General features: G+C 30.1%; 1 pseudogene; it reads right to left on the bottom strand.

Annotated features, from left to right (window-relative positions):
- Positions 1-5,069: 5,069 nt before the first annotated feature.
- Positions 5,070-17,376, bottom strand: LOC140673492 (cytochrome P450 4C1-like; annotated as a pseudogene).
- Between the last annotated feature and the right edge of the window lie 811 nt (positions 17,377-18,187).

Raw genomic sequence — 18,187 nt, forward strand, 5'->3', positions numbered from 1 at the left:
TGACAATGCACATCTGAAGCATACACTTATAATATCTCTTGCTCAAGAGCGTATTAATAATAATCAGAGTCTCATATTTAAGAGGTAAGTTGAATAATCTCATTTTGATTAAAGACCAAACAACACATTTGATAAATATACTTACAATCGGGTTTTTTCATTTTTATATATGTTATGGAGGGTACATTCCTAAATTACACTTTGTTTGAATTTTGTGGCGTTTGTTTTTAAAATATATAATTTTGAAATAATATTTTTAGAAAAACAATTTTAGTCTCAATGATATTAATCTTGAGATATGTTTTCAAAATTATTTATAAAATAAATGTCTCAATGATCTTAACCTTGATATGTTTTCAAAATTTTTTATAAAATAAATGTGTGGACAGGGGAAGAGCTCCGCCTACATCTCTCCCTGTACCCTCTATCGCAAAAAATACCATTCTTCAACCTGTTTTTCTCTATCTGTTTTTAATATTAAAATCATACATTCTTATGTATATTTTTATTTGGGAAGATAAAAATTGTGGAACCATTTCAAATAGTAATTATAGAACTATTAATTTAACATAGTAATTGTTATTGTTTAAAATCTTTTTCAAAATAAAAATATTAACATTGAAATTAAAAATATAACACACATATGTTACAAACACAATTTTATTTTTCTTTAACCAATTTTTATTTTCATAGAAAAGTGTATATTGTCAAACGCTTCAGTAATTCGAAGATTTAGTATATAAAAATCAGTCCAGGACATGCATTGAGCAGTTTAGTATCTCACTTCGAATTACCCTTAGAAAAATCCACGAACAATACTCGTTTGTGTTGTTATTTTTGAATATTCTATTTTAATAGAGAAGTAACATTTCTTATTCTTATTTAGATAACATATTTAAAATTTATTAAAATAAGAGGGATACACTTGTGTCACTTTCCTTGTCAAAAACTTCATCTCTCTTTTCTTTAACAAATTATAGACTTTTACTTAATAAGCGTATACGAGTTTGATACAATAAGTAGTACGAAAAGAATAAAATTTTGATTCCTATAAATTTTTTTCTTTTGTCTAATCAACAGACTTAATTTATTAACATTGCTGTGTGCATATTTAAACCAGAACAAAGTTCACTGGTTATATCGACAATCATTATCTTATATTTGCAACAAAATGATAACAAAATATCATATAAGAATACAAGGAGCTAATGTTTGTTAAACTAAGTTTGCATTTGCTCTTATATATGATTAATCTAATAAGTCAAGTTAGTGTCATTAAAAAAGACTGACGTTGAAAACGATGCGATAATAAAACAAAATGTCAAGTCAGCGTCAAGAAAATTGTTGTGTAAAAGTGTAGTGTTAAAATGTATGTACCTAATATTGTTTAAATCTGCTTTTTTGTGCAAAAATAATGTTATAATTTTTAAAATTGTATTTATTAAAAATAAAAAAATACAAGCACTCTAAAATTTTATAATTTTTATTTAACATTATTACCTCACATTGTTTTTAAAATATTAAAAATTTTATATAATGAGCATATAAAATTTATATACAATATTTATAAAGAATATATTTACATTTATATATTATAAATTTATAACGAATATTAAAAAAAAGATATCACAAAAGTAACCCTTTTAAAGTAAAATACACAATCACGTATTGTAGATTACCTTATCGGAATATCTTGAATGTATTGAAACATGCTAATAAAAAAATTAATTTATATAATATGTATAACTTTTTTTATTTCTAATCAACGAAATTTGTTGATGTATTTATTTGAGCTATCAAAAAAGAGCCGATTGTTTCAATTTTATAGTAGATTTATTCAGTCAGTATATCAGTCACTTATTAGGTAAATATCATATCTACATATTAAATTTTTTACCGAAAGATAATTTTACTCATTATTTCAATCAGCAAATAAAAATATTTCTAGATAACAAATTTAACTCGTAGAGATAAATTTTATCAAAAAATAGAACCATAGTTGCTAATATTTATCTGCAATAAATAATTGACGGGTAAATCTACCAAAAGTTGGAACATTCTATATAATTGGTTAGTATCTGGCAATATATATATATTACTAAAATTTGGTAATTTAAAATACTCTGAATTAGATAGGCTAATAGATTCTCCATATTCTCTTTTGTTATTTGTCGCTGAGGGTTTGTATGTTTCTTGATTTTAATTAAATTTTATACTTATGTATCTACATATGAAAGTATCAAGAGATCAATGGTTTATCGAAAGATAAATAGTTTATAGTTTATATATCCACGGTATTATTTAGAATTCTCAAGAAAATACCAAGTTTATAATATATCGTTGTAACAAATAAAACAGAATTATAAAAAAGAATTAAAAAATTTTAAATTAATTAAAAAAAAACGAGCAAAGTTCGGTTTTTATCAAAAAATCTGTAATATTTATATTATTTTTCACAAAAGTATCTTGTCCGTGTTTATTTTCGTTAATCGCATAAATGTGTAATATCAGGTTTTAGACTTAAAATACATTTATTTGGGAAAACATTTTGTATAATAAATAGACATGCTAATTACGTTTAAACGTTTAATAGTGAGCTTTTGTTTTTTTCAATTCTCTCTCTTTGAAATATCATCATTCGCGATCAATCAAAGAATGAAGGTGAGGAGACACGAGACAAAATACACTTGTGTGTCTTGAAATAAGAAATTACGCGACATGTTTACAATGTATATTTTATTTATAATGTTGAACATATACAAAAACAATAAAAAAAGTCTCTGTGAACTCCGCAGATATTAAGATGTAAATTAGTTCCGGCAGGTACTACGTGACTCTGAAAAGCGTAATATAAAATTTTCGAAATATTAAAATTTACAAGAATAAGAATTCTTTTAAAAAACAAAATGTAAATAATATTGTATTCTTAAAATGTTAAGGCAAATTAAATTTAATTTTTGTCTATTATAACATGTTTAAAAAGAAAACATTATACTCATCGCTGTAGTATCATGATTCTGTAATTGTCATATATATGTGTATATCATTCTTCCTTAAATAATGATATATATAAATTTAAAAATTTTAAAAATTTTCTGATACGTACCTCAAACATAAGTATCGATTTCTTTTCTGATGTCCAAATCAGTTAAAAATCCTTCTCGAGATGCCGCTATTAATAAAATAATATAAATTTTATTTTTGTAAGTCGCGCTTTAATTATACAATATAACACTGTTCCTGTTTAAAATTCAAACTTTATTAAAAATAATGATTTACTTTTAACCCAGACAAGTTTTGCATCATTACGTGTAATTATGTGCATAATTACATTAGCATTAATAGAATAATTTATAATATTAGATTGTGTAATCAAACTTGAATTGAAATTAAAAGCTTTGATCACTTACATCCAAACACTTCAACATCATTTAACCCCGTCTCTTTGTCACATTCAAGGATTGGTGTGTTCGTGCTAAAGTTTTCTTTCAGTGATAATTTAAAGACAAATACGATAAGCAACGATTTGTAGATATTTGTAGATGGAAATGTAGATTATAGATAAATGTATCCCTTTTGCTTTAAATCCGTTACTTATCATTTAATTTATTTTACACAATTAAGTCTATATTTTTTTCATAATTTTTGTGCATTAAATTAAATTTTTAATTTTTAATTTTTACTATAATCTTTTTTTATAATTGTTTTCTGAATTTTTTGAACGTAATTCATTATTCTTAATTTTTTTATTCTTCTGAAAAAAATATTATATATTTATATTTTCTTTTCCTTTAAAATATATCTATTTTAAAATTTATGTCCATTATAAAATTCCATTGATTATCTATTGGAAAAAATTACACAAAAGGGAAAAAGCACGTACAATAACAGAAAATTCATTAAATTAATATATTCGATATGTATTCAATTTTAACGTTTTCGTTGTAAAATTGTTCAAAATTTAATAGCTTACTATTTCATACCAAAAAATTATTAATAAATTTGAGAAATCATCAATCTTCCATTTAAAAATTTTTTATTAATTTTCACGAGAAAAATGTATGTAGTCGAACATTTTAACTCTTCAGCAAATCTTTAGTTTAGTAAATAAAAGCGAAAACAATCCGCGCATTTAGTAATGTATCACCGCAAATTGTTTTCAAAAAAGCTTGTTGCTATTCTTGAATTGAATTTATGTTAATACTCATAAACACAATTATATTGTTCTCAGGTCAGTATTCTATTTCGAGAGTGATTATCATTAATTTATATAATTAAATTTATTATAAATCTAATCAGTTTCGGCGTTATTAAAATTTAATAATCAAAAATATTCTGAACCTAATGCTGGTTGCGTATAAATTCTTCAGAATCATATTCTGCTTTGTTATTCCTTACTTGAGACACGCCTTTGTCTCTTAAGTTTAATTAAAAAAAGAGAAATTTTATACGTACATGCAAAAATATGGAGAGATGAGATCATTGAAAGATAAATATTTTATCTTTTATATTTTTTATTTTTATATTCTATCTACTCAAGATGTTATTTAAAACTCTCAAAAAAATATTGTTTATGTATTGTTGTAATAATTAACATAAAAAAGAACCAGCAACTTCTGTTTTCAATCTGTGATTGTGGTATGGGTATTCCTCACAAAATCCGACTCTTATTCAGAAATAACTTTTCCTTCTTTTCTTTTTAATAGTTCTTCTTTTTAATAATTCTTTTTACTCTTGACTGTTGTTAATCATAAGTTGGCAAAAAAATGGAAAGAATATACGTTTTAATTTAAGGCATTTAATTATCAATTTAATTATTTATTTTTCTATGATGTTCCCAGTGCTCTATCTTTGAAATATCACCGTCCGATTGATCGCATGAGAAATAAAGGAAAGTAGATGCGAAAAATACATTTGTGTGTTCCTGGAGAAGAAATCACGTAACATTTTTACATATGCAATATATGTTTTCTTCATAATGATGAACGTCTAATATGCGTAATAATTTTCCATTATTTTTGCAATTCATCAACTTCTTATACTTACATGATATTCGTGTTAAATTTAAACTATTTGCGTTTAATTGGGATGAATCTCATATAATTAGTACGAGAAGGACAAAGTAGTAAGTCGAACTTTAACTGCATATTTTTTAAATAATCTACGGATTCCAAGTAAAAATTGTGCACCAAAGATGCTATTATAGCCTTCAACTCCAGCCGAGCGAATTTTTGACCTATCATACAATTTAAAGTCTATTATTGACACTATCAAAAATTGTCCACACGAACAGAAACAAAAATAACAGTTCACCTATGCAATTCCTCGGTCCTACGCTGAACGGTATATAGAAATATGGATGACGATTCTGTATCTTTTCTGGCAAAAATCTATCCGGATCGAATACTTCTGGATTTGGCCAAAAATTAGGGTCTCTATGCACTCCCATGATATTAAGAAATAAGGTTGTTCCAGTAGGCACTACATATGACTCTGAAAAGCGTATTATAAAATTATGAAATATTTTTACAAAAATAAGAATTTTTTTGATAAATAAAATGTACATAATATTGTACACAATGCTCTTAAAATGTTAAACTTATTTTACATTCATTAATATATACATCGTATAATGTGACAGATAAAATGTGTAATAAAAAGTGGATTACGTAATTTTTATATGAATTTTATGTGAATCTGAAAAATATTATATAATTACAAAATATAAAAATTTACAAAAGTACGAGTATTGTAAAGAAATATAATATACATAATATTGTATTTTTTTAATATTAAAGGAATTAAATTTATTTTACTTACATAAATAAATGAAATCAGTGCTCTCTTAAATATAAATTAAGAACGATAAATAACAAACGGCCTTAGAGAGCAAACCTGTGTACTGATAAACGAGTTAGGTGATAATTAACAAACCATATAATTAATCGACAAAGTAAAATGTATTATAATTAATATCAAAAACTTCAACTTTATCATACATATGTCGTGAAATCACCAATAATAAATCTATAATATCACAATTATATATCGCACTATCGCATCATTACCTAACCTTATATTAAACGATAAATGTTTAGAGAGATTAAATTAACAATTAAATATAATTCGAGTGCGTACGTTTCGAGCTCATTTTCGAGTCTTCTTCAGCGCAATAGTAAAAATAAAAATTTACAATTTTAATAGAACGAGAATTATTAGTAATAATTTATAAATGTAAGTGTAATGAAGTTGTTAACTTAGTTGTTAAGACCGTCTCCGATGTGTGTTTTTTAAAAAATTTTTTAGCAGACAACAGAGTCAACATTACAAAAATCACTGACCTTATAATATTGTATGTGAATAGCAATGATCGTTGAAATCTGTAAATAAGTGATGTTTTTACTAAAGTAACTTTTGCCATAATAATCACTAATCAGTAACTGATAGGTGCTCACTCACTCGTTAACAATATATGACGGTTGGTATTATATTGGTGACTCGTGTACTGTGGAGTTCACTCGGATAAGGTCAGAACACAATAACAAGTTACGTATATATATATATAATGTGTTCCCACCACTAGATTTTTGGAAGAACATTAACAATATCATGATAGACACTCGGTAAATTTTCCGTGTCAATTTGTAAATTTAGACCGTTCCTTTGCCTTTTGATGAACAGCATCTCAGAGATAAGCCTCTTGTTATAAAATGGAGTCTCATTGAGTATTTTAACATCATCCCAGTCAAATTCATGATTAAACTCCCGCCTATGATTAGTAATTACCGAGTTTGTATTAGTATTATGATGTATATGTCTTTTATGTTCATTGATTCTAGTTTTTAACTTGCGAGAAGTTTGATCAACGTATGAGGCGTCACAATGTAGACAGTCTATTTTATAAACGACGTTAGTTTTTGATTCAGTAGGAATGATGTCTTTGTGAGCTCTAATTAATCTATTTATTTTGTTAAGACTAAACTGTGCGATTTTCACTCTCGAATTTTTAGTTATCCTTATTAAATTTCTCAGTTAATCCTTGTATGTAAGGAATCGTGAAATAAACCGGTTTCGAAGGGTTATTTACGAAATTTAAATTGAATTTGAATAACAGTAGAGCATTAAACAATTTCAATCGGGCAAAATACACATTTTTTAAAAGATTATTAAGCATCGAACTCAGAGATTCATACTCAATTCTAAGAAGATCCTTCGAAAGGGTTTATCACATTTCAATATATATGGACATATATATGGAGCCTTACCATTAATCATTTGTAATAATTTCTTCAACAAATAGAGTCGACCGCTATTTTCATATTTAAAAAAAGAAACAAAGAGGTTCGATAGTAAGTTCAGGTTTATGTTGACAAAACAACGAACAAAAGACATTATTAATCTTATACATTATTATTGTCACTATAACCACAATGTCATCAATGTTTGTCACAAAACACAAACCGGGTATAGATTTTCTTTGTATAATAAGATCCATAACAATACTCTGACAAATAAACCCATGAAAGTACATATTGAATCCGCTAATTATGAAAACACACAACCTACTTTAAATAATATCAAAGATAAGTGGTCTAATATCAAAGATAAAGATTATTAATCTCTCAGGAACACCTATACCCCATGATATTCAATGTTTTCTACAGCTAGGAGGAAATTTCAGCCTTCCTTTCACCAAAAAAACACCATTAACTATTGATTTTATAAAAAATGTAGAGAATAGCATAAATAAACTCCCTATAGAGGAGAGAGTGCACATGAGGGGTTCTTCTAGAGACATCATAAAATCCATTCCTTCCCACACTTATCCAAAAAATGTTTCGGATGATTGGTTAATTAATTTACATTCCGATACAATACAATTCCTGAAAAACAATAAAAATGTAATTCTCACCAGAGCAGATAAAGGTAATGTGACAGTAGCACTTGATAAAAATGATTATATCGAAAAAGTAGAAAATTTACTTACAGATGAAACGACATATACAATAGTCAAGAAAGACCCGACAAAAAATTAATCTCCGATCTTAGGGACCTATTAGTCAGATGGAAGAACCTCGGATACATCTCCACTACTACATACAAATCCTTATTATTCACAGATGGCACATTACCATGTGCTTATGGTTTACCAAAAATCCATAAACCAAACACACCATACAGATTAATAGTTTCTTCCATAAACAGCCCATTACACTCTTTAGCCATTTTTTTACACAAGTTCATGGTTAATAATTTTCCGAAGCCTCTCAGTTATATGAAGAATAGTTATGACATTGTTAACAAATTGAATAACACCCGCATAGAAGAGGACATGAAATTTATTTCGTTGGACGTGATCTCACTCTTCACTAACATTCCATTAGATTTAGCGCTGGACAGCATTTCAAACAGATGGCAATTTTTAAGCAATAACTGCGATTTTTCTGAAGCAGAGTTTTTAAATGGGATCTGGATGATTTTAAACTATACGTTTTTTACATTTAATAACGTTATATATAGACAAACATTTGGAACTCCCATGGGCTCACCATTATCACCCATTATAGCGGACATAGTTATGCAAGACTTAGAGATGAAAGCTTTGAACACTTTACATTTTAATCCTCCGTTTTATTTTAGATTCATAGATGACATAATCATGGTTGTTCCCTCAGACTCTGTTGAATACACACTTGATACTTTTAATTCACAACATGTCAGTTTGCAGTTCACTATTGAAGTAGAGAAGGATCATAAAATCAATTTCCTTGACTTAACATTCATGACGGAAAATATTTAATATTTGACTGGTATCAAAAACCCACCTTCTCAGAGAGATACCTAAACTATTTCTCACATCACCCACTACACAAAAACGACGCACAATCATGGGTTTAGTAGAGTAATTTTACAGAGTAATTTTTCTCTCGAATTCTAGATATCACATAAAAAATTTTGACCTGATCATCAGAATTCTGTTAGATAATAATTACCCATTAAAATTGATTTTCAATGTCATCCGACAAAGATTAAAGTCTATTATAAATAAAAAAACCCTCACTAGTGACACACAGAATGCAGTGAAACCGGTTTATTTCACGATTCCTTACATACAAGGATTAACTAAGAAATTTAATAGGATAACTAAAAATTCGAGAGTGAAAATCGCACAGTTTAGCCTTAACAAAATAAATAGATTAATTAGAGCTCACAAAGACATCATTCCTACTGAATCAAAAACTAACGTCGTTTATAAAATAGACTATCTACATTGTGACGCCTCATACGTTGGTCAAACTTCCCGCAAGTTAAAAACTAGAATCAATGAACATAAAAGACATATACATCATAATACTAATACAAACTCGGTAATTACTAATCATAGGCGGGAGTTTAATCATGAATTTGACTGGGATGATGTTAAAATACTCGATAAGACTCCATTTTATAACAAGAGGCTTATCTCTAAGATGCTGTTCATCAAAAGACGAAGAAACGGTCTAAATTTACAAATTGACACGGAAAATTTACCGAGTGTCTATCGTGATATTGTTAATGCTCTTCCAAAAATCTAGTGGTGGGAACACATTATATATATATATATATATACGTAACTTGTTATTGTGTTCTGACATTATCCGAGTGAACTCCACAGTACACGAGTCAACAATTTAATACCAACCGTCACTATATATTGTTAACGAGTGAGTGAGCACCTATTAGTTACTGATTAGTGATTATTATGGCAAAAGTTACTTTAGTAAAAACATCACTTATTTACAGATTTCAACGATCATTGCTATTCACATACAATATTATAAGGTCAGTGATTTTTGTAATGTTGACTCTGTTGTCTGCCAAAAAATTTTTTAAAAAACACACATCGGAGACGGTCTTAACAACTAAGTTAACAACTTCATTACACTTACATTTATAAATTATTACTAATAATTCTCGTTCTATTAAAATTGTAAATTTTTATTTTTACTATTGCGCTGAAGAAGACTCGAAAATGAGCTCGAAACGTACGCACTCGAATTATATTTAATTGTTAATTTAATCTCTCTAAACATTTATCGTTTAATATAAGGTTAGGTAATGATGCGATAGTGCGATATATAATTGTGATATTATAGATTTATTATTGGTGATTTCACGACATATGTATGATAAAGTTGAAGTTTTTGATATTAATTATAATACATTTTACTTTGTCGATTAATTATATGGTTTGTTAATTATCACCTAACTCGTTTATCAGTACACAGGTTTGCTCTCTAAGGCCGTTTGTTATTTATCGTTCTTAATTTATTTTACTTAATTATATATACTCCGTGAAATATGACATGTTTAAAATATATACAAAAGGATAGTGATTAATTACGTAATTTTACATCCTCTGCAGCGTTTCGTAATATAAAAAATGCGGTAGGATACAGTCGTAGGGATTCTTTTAAACATCTCTCTAAATATGGTAAATTTTGCAACGCCTTCATTGTAAGGTTCCCTCCGTTCTCTTGCATCACACTATCGATTTCAACCTTTACACGCTCCTGTGTTGATAATATTTAAACTGTACTGTTTAATATTCTGATTTTCATGTTCATGAATACAATTAAATTTTTAATGATATTAATAATTCCTAACGTTAACGGCTCATTTATTACCTTTAACTGCGTTTTCCTTTTAAATAAATATTTAATAATATTAATAATTCCTAATAAAATCAAAATTAATTTCTTATTCATCAAAATCAATTTCTCTAGTTTCGAGATTTGTTTTGACAAGACGTGTTCCGTCACTTGTTGGTTCGTCTTATTAATATCTACAACAGCGAAATGTTTAATTAACTTCCACTTGTACAACACATTGTTATACATCTTTGTTTCGCTCGAATTGACACTTGAAAAGGACCACAACCAACTGGTCAAAACGTCGTAATATTAAATAAAGAATTTATTAGCTAGTTTGATCGTTTTACTCATATTACCTACTATTAACTGATTACTAGCGATTTGGATCTAATAATTTAAAATTTTAATTTCTTATGTTTTGTTGCAAAAATATAAAAATAAACAAACTAAAATAAGCAAGTTTCAATAACTCTGCATTATCGCGTATTTATTTACAATCCTCTAATTTTACTTTAGAATGCTTTTAATTCACTCTTTTTTAAATTTTATGCTCTACAACTAGATATATAGATAGATAGATAATGGTTTATTTGGATCCCCTTGGGGTTACCAACTCATTACATGTGTTTTCTGGGGAACACCAACCCCTTACAATCTCCTTCCTCCTCTCTTCTACATATACACATATTTACCTATTTACACTTTCTTATCATCAACATTCCACACTTCACCTTTTTCTCACATACCCCCTTCGTTTCTCGCCTCCTCCTACTGCATACCCTCTTTCCCCTTTCCCTGCGTCCCTGGTCACTTCGTGGCCTTATAAAATTTTTACCTCTCCTTCATTTAGACCTCTCTCCCTCGTAACCCGCTCTATTCCTCTCTCTCCCTCTCTCTGTTTCTTACTCTCTTACACCTCTCATACCGCTCTCATTCTCCTATATGCCCCGCATTCCGCATTACGTCCCTCTCTATACCCCTTGCTCTCCCATCAAACCATCTTTTCTCTCCTTATCCATCTCCTTCTTTTTCCATTCCGTGCCTGGTCCTTTTCGACCTTACATACTGGTCCCCTCTCCCTCCCTTCGGCCCACCCTTTCTCTCTCATCTCCCACAACATATACAAATTATACATCCTTATACCCCCCTCGTCTCATTTCTCTTCCTCATTCCCCTCCCCCGCAAACCTGACCATTTTGCGGCCCTTACATATTAATTCCCTCTCCCTCCCTCACAATCCACCCTCTTTCGTTCCCTCTTTCCTCTCGCACCCTACCCTTTCTCTCTCAACCCTATAAGCTATTCCCATCTCCTCCCTCCAACACTCTCTTCATCCCTTTCCCTCAGTCAACCTCTTCTTCTCTCTTCCTATCCCTTTCCTAATCGTCCTCTTCTTCTCTCTTCTTACTTCCCATCTTCCTCTCCTCTCCATTTTCTACCTCCCATCTCTTCTCCTTTTCTATCCATCTCCATTTCTTCCCATCCACTCTCAGTTCCCTGTTCGTTGTTACCACTCTCCTGCCTCTCGCTCTCTCTCTTCTCGCTGCCTCCCTGATTCTCCATCTCATTTTCCTCTCCTCCATTGTCAAATCCTCATCTACTCCCACTCTCCAGTTCCCTCTGATCTCTCCTTCTTTCTCTAATACCTCTTCCTCATCCTCTCTTTTCTCCATCTCTGTTAAAACCATCCACGTCCCGTTCTCCCTTCTTTTTTCTTCTAACCATCTCATCCTCAGCTTCCTGCCTAATACCCTTCTAATGATCCCGTCCACCATATACTCTCCTCCTGATCTGCTCCCTCTATACCTCTCCATATCACATTTCTCTCTCTCTTCTTTCTTCTCTCCTCTTCTCTTTCCGCTCTCTCTCTTCTCTCCATGTCTCTACTTTCTTTCTCCTTCCTTGCATTTTCCGCTCTTCCCTCCATCCTCCTCCACACACTCTCCCACTTTTCCTTCCTCTCTCCTTCCTATACCCTCTTCTAGACACTTTCCCGCTTTTCCATCCTCTCTCTTTCCTCCTTTTCCTTCTCTCCCCACCCACTTTTCCTCTTTCTTCTCTTCTGCCATTCTCCACCACCTTTATCATCCTCTTCCCTTCTCTCCTTCTCCGCGTTCCTCCTCACTTGTTTCCCTTCTCCCTGCCCATTCAATATCCACACATAACCTCCACCTGTCATCGCCCACGCTTCTCTCCATCATAGCCTCCTTTATCTTCCTCCTTTCTATCTTCCGCCTTTCTCGCCTTGCTCTCCTTCCTACTCTTCCGCTCACCGTGGATCTCCGCCATGCTCTCCTTCATCTCTCTCACATCACTCTTTATCCCTCTTATCTCCTCCATCTCTCCTTTCACCTTTTTCTCTTTTCTCTCTCACTTTTCTTTCTTCACTTCACTCTCGCACCCTTATCCTCTCTACTCTCCTCTCAATCTGTCACCACGTGTGCGCCTTATCCCGTCTGCTCGCACCTCTCGACATCGATACCTCGGTCTGCCTGCCTTCCCGTCTCGAATCAATCACACCCTGCCTTCCGCCGTCCTATCAATCTCTCGATCTTTCCTTCTCGTGCTTGCGCTCCGACACACTCCTCCTGCCATCTACCGTTGTCTCCTTGTAACTCCTTCTCTCCGTTGCCTGGCAACTGCTCATTGTCAGCGCGATCATGCCACGTTTCACCATCCTCTCCTTCTCCTCTTCACCATTTTTTCCTTCTTTTCTCTTTTCCTTTTGTCTCACCTCTCCCCAAAATTTATCCTATACTCTTCTATCAGCTTCCTCCGTCTTTTAGCGTCCACTCCTTTTCTCGCTCCTTTGCTTCCCAATTCTTCCACGTCATCCTTCTCCATCCTCTCGTTTCAATTTTCCAGTCCTTATATTTCTCTTCCTTGCTTGACCTTCTCCTCCATTCCACTTTCTCTCACATCACTGTCCTTCTGCTTTCCCATCTGCCTTTACTTTTCACTTTCCCTATCCTTCTAAAAACCTCAAAAATACTCCGGATTCAAAACTCGCCCATCCTCTCCATCCGCCATCTTTACCCCTCTCCCTGCTCCACAACTATTATTGTACTTTTTATTTATAAATTTAACAATCGTAGTATCGTTTTATATTTTTAGTAAAATTTTTTTTTGTTAATTTTTTTTAAATTTTTTGTAAAATGAAACAAAAAAAATCGATTTTGTGAAGGAGTTGTTTTTCTTAATTTATCAATCTCTTATATGTTTCCGTTTGACATTTAAATAATGCATCGCAATAATATTGACAAAAGTACCTGAATATCTTTGTGTTCAGCTAATAATAATAAAGGAAATATTACAGCCCTCGTTATAGTATTGTGACCCTGTAATCATCATCACTTATTGTATTATTATATTATGTATATAATATCATTATACATGCTTAGATATATTAAATTAAAAAAGAAATTATACTGATGAGTACTGTAAACATAAAAGTATCGACTTCCTCCCTAATGTCCAAATCAGTTAATAAACTTTCTCGGGATGTCGCTATTAAAACGTCCAACATGGCTAGTTGCTTTTTTTCACTTTTTAGAAATAAAAACTGCATATTAGGTCAATCTTATTTTTGCATCCTTTAATTAACATTGTTCTTGTATAAAATTCAAACTTTATTAGAAATAATAATTATTTAATTTTACGACAGACATATGTTATATCATTACGTATATTTTGTACAAATAATACAACAATAATTTTAAATTGAGCAAACAAATTTAAATTAGAAGCTGATCTCTTACGTACTTCTAAACACTTCGACATCATCTATCTCTTTGTCACTTCCAAGGTTTGTCAAGTACTGACCATTGGTGCGTTCGTGATAAAGTTTTCTTTCCGCAATGATCTACACATACAAGTACGATATTAATTTTTAAAATAATTTTTTTATATTTAATAATAATAACACATTGTACTGTAGCATAAATATTAATAACATCATGTAATCTTGCGGTACAAAGATTATGAGATTTATTGTAATATTATACAAAAAAGAGAGTTTAAAGGATTAAAATAATATGATTTAAAATGTACATTTTCCGTAAATCCATGCAGTATTTTCAAGAGTTTTTTTTGCTTTCTTCCTTGTAGCGTTAACGAAAATAGCAAATCATTATAGAACCATGGTCTATATACTCTAAAACGTAATTCAATAATAAAAATTATATAATTATAATAATATAATTTCGTAACACCATTTCGTAACCTTATTTAAGGTTAGCACAAATATTTAAAGTAAACTTTAAGTAATCATAGAAAAAATAAATAAAATTTAACTATATTATGGAAAACATATGAAGTATTTCTTAAAACATTAGCTATTTATTTTTGCTAAATTAGATTAAAGATAGATTCTTTGATGTAAATGTAATTTCTCTATAAATTTTATTGCACAATTAATTATTTTAATTTTTTAATTTTTTAATATTTTTAATATTTTTAACATTTTAAAAATGGCAAACAATATTTTGAAATTAAACATTTAGTCGGGCACGTACAATATATGGATTACTAATAGCCGATAAACAGAATTTCTATTTTACACTAATTGTTTATACTATTTATATCTTCACATGACTAAAAAATAAATAATAATTAAACTATTTTTGAAATTGTATACATATATTACATAATTATAACATAAAAAGAGATTAAACAATTATTTACTAAACATAAATTATCTATAAACCAATAGTTCGCTAATGTTGTGAATCGCATTTCGATACTGTCGCTGGGACTCGCCAAGATTTTGCAGAGAGATGCCCATTGCTGTTTCTATGAGTTTATTGATTATATAAAACAAAAATATTGTATAATGAAAGATTATTGCAGATTAATATTAATAGATAGCTTTAAAAATAAAAAATCAGAAACTATATATGTACCTATCTTCATCGCAGCATTGATATTGTGCATGAGAATGAACTATCTTTTTACCTATAAGCTATGGTTATTATATAGAATGATTGTTATGGAGATAATTATATATAATAAAATTTCTACATATAACACAAAACAATAAGGATTTTTCAGAATTCTTACTGCATATCGCATTTAACGTATATTCGCTAACAAATGATAAATCCTTTACAACTATTCCTCCAGCATCCTTCAACGAATTTGTCATGCAATTGCTCTCTTTGATCAAGATATTAGCAAACTGATTCAATATACTGAAATGAAATGTAGGTGTTAATATCTTTCGCCGTTTGCCACTTAGTGCCTAAAACAGAAACAATATAATGTAAAATTATACGATAAAAATTTTAATAATATTATATAAAATTACATTTTCATTCCTACTTTAATGTTTAATTGATCAATTTTTAAATAATATATTAATTACCTTAAATTAATTTTTTATCGTAAAATTTATTTTTATAATCCGTTAAACTTTTTTTATGAAACTTTTACTGTAAAAGAATTGACAAATATTAACGTAAATTGAATTATTAGTTTGTAATTAAAGCTTTAAGGATTAAGAAATAAAATTAAAAGTATATCAGGTGTGCACGTGTAATAATGTTTATAATTTAATTAAAAATTTTTATTTAAAATATCTGCTGTCATTATTGTTACTGCTATTTGTTTGAGAATACGTCTATCACAGCGAAATTATCCATCATTACAATCTTCACTTGTAAATTTCTTTTAAATTTATTAGTTTTTATAACAAAGAAGTTGTATAAGTTTTTCATTTAATTGTATAAGATAATATTTAAGTCAAATTGTAACATTTTATTGGATTTTCTATTATGGAGACAGATCGATAACAGACTGTAATAGTAAAGAGTATGTACGCTTATATGTTAATGTCATTACGTTACCTGTGCTGGTAATTAGACCTGTGCCTAACCAGGGAAGTGACAAATCATACATATGACTTTTCTCAATGTGCTTGGTGCTACTTAATATAGTCTGAAATTATCGAAAACATGTTACAAAAAAAACATCAGTTTATATTACTTCATCTTAAATACAAATAATTTATTAAGCATATCTCAAATTTTTATTTAAATTTCTTCGAATATTAATGTACCTTCTTTTTATCTTTTAAGAATCTTCTTTTTAGCAAAAATCTACTTATGAAGCACAAGATTCCTCAATCTAAGTCTCGTAATTATGTCTATAGAAAAAACGTCCACAGAGAAATGAATTTTCTTATTACCTCAAGATCATCTGGATTACGGATAAATATAACAGGTATAAAACTAGGCCAAGTTTTAAAAATGGGATAATAGTAATCAGTGAATTTAAACAACACTTTCATTAGCTCTTCTGAAAAATATATTAAAAACAATACAAAAATTTTTAAGATATTAACTTTATCATTTTTTTAAATGTTACTTTATCTTTACTCTCAGATATGTTAAAAACAAACTAATGATAAAAACTGAATTGAAAATAGATATTGTAAAAAAAGTGTTCAGATGAGTAATCTGCATGCAATAAATGTTGTTAGACATATGTTTTAAATCAGAAATTTTATGAATTTAATTTTTATTTGCATGTGTGCACGAATGACAGATCGTTTGCCAATTAATGTAAATAAATTAAAAATTTTAATCTTGCCTGCTGAAACATGGAATTGCAATAGATTACCAAGAATCGGAAGGTCCGGTGGTCCTGGTATAAAATTAATAAGTCGACCGTTTTTTCCATGATGCACATAATAATTATACACCAATAAAATTAAGATAAATAATATTAATATGGTGATAAACATTGTTTCTTAACGTGATATTCTTGACCGTTTAGTTTAGCTTGATCTTATTCAGCTTCCTGTTTCTATGATCCTTGAATCACACGTGTAACAAAGTGATATTTGTTTCACAGAAAACTGTCACAATTGCCTTAATATTCTAAATATGCTAAGAGAGAAAGGGAAAGAAAGAAGGAGAGAAAGAGACAAAGAAAGAGAAAAAGAAAATGGAAGAGAGTGACAAAGAAAGAGAGAATAATTATTGAATTATAATACCTTAATTCTAAGTAAGCAAGTAAAAGAGCGAGTGGTACTACAGAGAGTCCCTGAGGTCACCTAGATCTAAAAGTTCCATTGTAACTCCCCGGTAGTGATTGAAGATTATCCCTGCAAATCCAAGCCGGCGTTTTCGGCCAGCTTGCACAGGTTGTTTATCTTTTTGTTTTTCAGATTACCCGGTTCAAGAAACATAGACCCTAGGTGTCTGTATCTTTTGAGGACTAAGGCGGGACAGCGGCACAGAATGTGGACGCTGTCCTCTTTATCCTCTCCATAGTCGACATGTGTCCTGTGTAGCCAGCCCCAAGATGGACATGTGAGCCCAAAGGTGCGCATGTCCCGTGAGGAGGCCAAGAGCAAGTCTTAGTTTCCATCTGCTTAGAGCCAAGAGCTCGCGTATTCTGTCTTGTGAGGGTTGACTCATCAGGGTCCTCGCTTGTCTGCAGCCCCGTCCCTCCTCTCAGGAGATCCGGTGCCTTTGTTGAAGCGCGTCGATGCTGTCTGGCTTGTATTTCCTGCTAAAGATCATGGCTTCAGTCTTATTCGGGTTTACCGT

This window comes from Anoplolepis gracilipes, chromosome 14 (genome assembly GCF_047496725.1).
Source record: "Anoplolepis gracilipes chromosome 14, ASM4749672v1, whole genome shotgun sequence".
NCBI classification, from domain to species: Eukaryota; Metazoa; Arthropoda; class Insecta; order Hymenoptera; family Formicidae; genus Anoplolepis; species Anoplolepis gracilipes.